Here is a 3,043-nt window from a genome sequence, read left to right on the forward strand (position 1 = left end):
TGCGTGTGTCAAAGAGTTCAAGTTCGATTGTTCACGAAAATTCCACGATCGACAAAAGACAAAAGTCTGCTGGAATGTAGTTTTTTTTTTTTTTTGCGACGTCAATAGAAATGCGGGAGACAGAGATGTCAGAAATCAATGTCGGTTTGACGCGTGTGTGTAAAAGTGGATATATATGTATAAAAAAAAGAGAAAAAAAAACAGTCGTAAAAAAGGACATATCTAACGAAGCGACGAATTCTTGTGAACAAAAGACCGTGAGATTTCTCATCCGTGTGTGTGTATGTGTGTGTGTGTGTGTGTGTGTGTGTGTGTCTGTCTCGTTTTTAGATCCGTTAAGAGAGTAAAGTAAAAAAAACCCTCTCCACGTCTCTCTCTATCTCTCATACTCTAACGCGCTCGGAAAGCATCTCCTCATATAGAATATATCACATATACACGTTTTACTTCTAAACACACTGAAATAAGAAGCACTTTAAGATAGATGTCTACTTTACACCACCCGGGCCCAGGTTCAGATGGACTGATTTTGTTCTCTTTTTTTTTTTTTTACGTTTTCGTTCTCATTCCTCTCATCATCTTCACGATCCCTAATTGATCTAATATGCTTTGTATATATGTTGTATGTACATGTAAGCGCTGGCCTCTCACTTGTTTATTTTTTTTTTTTTGTTTTTTTGTTTTTTTAATATTCTCAGTTCTCGTTTTCTTCACGTTTCTTTATTACGTATATGTGCAGGTGATGAGAACGCGCATCTCCGAAGTATACACGGAACTAGATAAACCAGCTTTTGCGTATGAAAAAAAAAAAAAAAAAAGAAACAAACTAGAAATTAGCGTCGCTTTTTAGACGAGAGTGCGTCTCTAACACATCTTCGAATTAGCGGCAACGTAATCTGCGTCGGGGTTGGTTGCTACTCGGGATGCATCGATCGACACATCCTTATGAAAATCACGCAATATAGCAATCTCCACGATTTTATGCATGTGATGCCACTTTTTGTTGTGTATACGATAATAAAATATCATTCGGATAAAACAGACATTTTATCAAAAAACGTCGAAAAAACATTAAAATATTGTAAATTACAGTAAAAAACGGCAGACTTTCATTGACATTTTTTCAAAGATTGCTTTGTCACGTCCGAGCACTTCGAGTCTAATATTTCTCACGTAATGAAAAACAAAACACGGTGAAAGAAAATTTATACTACACGTATAAAAATAAACATATAATGTGATATTACAAAAATATAAATATATAGATAATAGAATAAGAAAAACAAAAAAATACAAAAAAATTTATATTTAAATTTATGTAAATTTAAAAAAATAATTTAAATTTAAAAAATTTAAAAATAATAAACTTAAAATAAAACATACTAAAATACAAAGGAAAGACGTTATTATGTACAATTAAAATTCGACATCATTTGGCTATTTGCAAAAAACATTCAATCAACAACGTTGATAAATCATTGTGGATCGTTATGGCTCGCATTGCTTACATTTTTTGCAATTTTTGCGCTAGACACATGTATGTTCGTATTTTTTGATGAGAAAAAAAAGAAAACAAAAAAGTGCAAAAAGTGCGAGCGACACGAACAAGATCCAATAATCGTCATTAATTTCGAGGCACGCAGCAGTGTTACGTGGTCTATAATGGCACTATCAATCACTCGTATATTAAATATTTATAACATTAGAAAAATTGCGTGTTTCTCGAGTTTGCGGATAGTCTCCTTTAATTGACTTTATGAAAAAAGCCTCGTCGGTTAGAGTACTATGTTGTGTGTTAGCTCTTTACAAATACACATCAATCTCGATACTAAATTGATCAATTAATAAAATAGTGGAGATTACGACATTTTGTTGCGATCTGTCGCGCAACATTCGCACTATTTTGTCAATCGAGCCTAATCATCAAAAGTTCGCCCGAACTCGAGTCATCGTTCGAGCATCGGTAATCGTAACATGTTTCTTGTTTTTTTATTTATTTATTTATTTTTTTTTTTTTTATTCTACGTGCTTATTCTTTTGCGAATTAGTGCTAAAGACCTACGATAACCAACAACCGCTATGCTAAAAATGTTCGCGCTCGTATCTTTCGTTTTTTTTCAACGAGCCTGAACGAGCGAGCTAATGTGATCAATGTCCGAAAAACATTTGCGAGATTGGAATGTTTTTTTTTTTTTTGTTTTTTTTTCCCTAGAAAGATTATGTGAGAAATGTTGTGTGATTACGACTCTCTATGATTGAATGAGTGAAAAACTCAAAAAGAGTATTCCGTGCACGGCCCCTCGATTCGATGTTGCTCGATGTTTCAACAATGGACGATCAACTTTGCAAGGCAAATTCACTCACTTAATCCGGGGACAGCATCAGAAAACTGACAAAGAAAACATGTCTTTTCCATTAAGTGGAAAAGTCATCTACGAAATTGCAATTTAAGTTTCGTAAACGGATTTTATATTTAAGATTGTCTTATTTTATATGTATGCCCTATATATTTATATATGCGCGCACACATATACTATAAATAAGACGGTCTTTTACGTCTCAAGAAACGATTATGAACATTGGTCCTTAGACCACTATTCATAGTTCGAATTTGATTCATCTTTAGATGATCTGTGGCCAATGGGACGGCCCGGAGCATCGTCGAAATGATTTTTAGACGAACTTAAATATAAAATCTGCGAATATCGGTCTTGGTTTGTTCTTTTGTCTATATGTGCTGCAAACCAAAAGATGTGCGCACAGAAAATCCGCTGTTTTTTAATCATTTTCTAGTTCTATCTGTGCTGTCCGAGTGGATTAGATTACACAAACAGATAAAATGTAGACTCGATCGACGCGAAACGTCCAACGTCCCAATCTTTCGTCACGACCAAAGCAACACCAGTATCGAAACGTAAGTCACCGCGCGGAAGAACAAAGATGTATAGAATCGAAGATTAAAAACAAAAAAAAAAAAAGAAAGAAAATTATATCGCGGCATTCATCGAAGTACTGCGAGATCTCTCTGGCCTGGATTTTTCTT

Source organism: Pseudomyrmex gracilis, unplaced genomic scaffold (assembly GCF_002006095.1).
Source record: "Pseudomyrmex gracilis isolate BER0280 unplaced genomic scaffold, ASM200609v1 scaffold_207, whole genome shotgun sequence".
Classification (NCBI taxonomy): Eukaryota; Metazoa; Arthropoda; class Insecta; order Hymenoptera; family Formicidae; genus Pseudomyrmex; species Pseudomyrmex gracilis.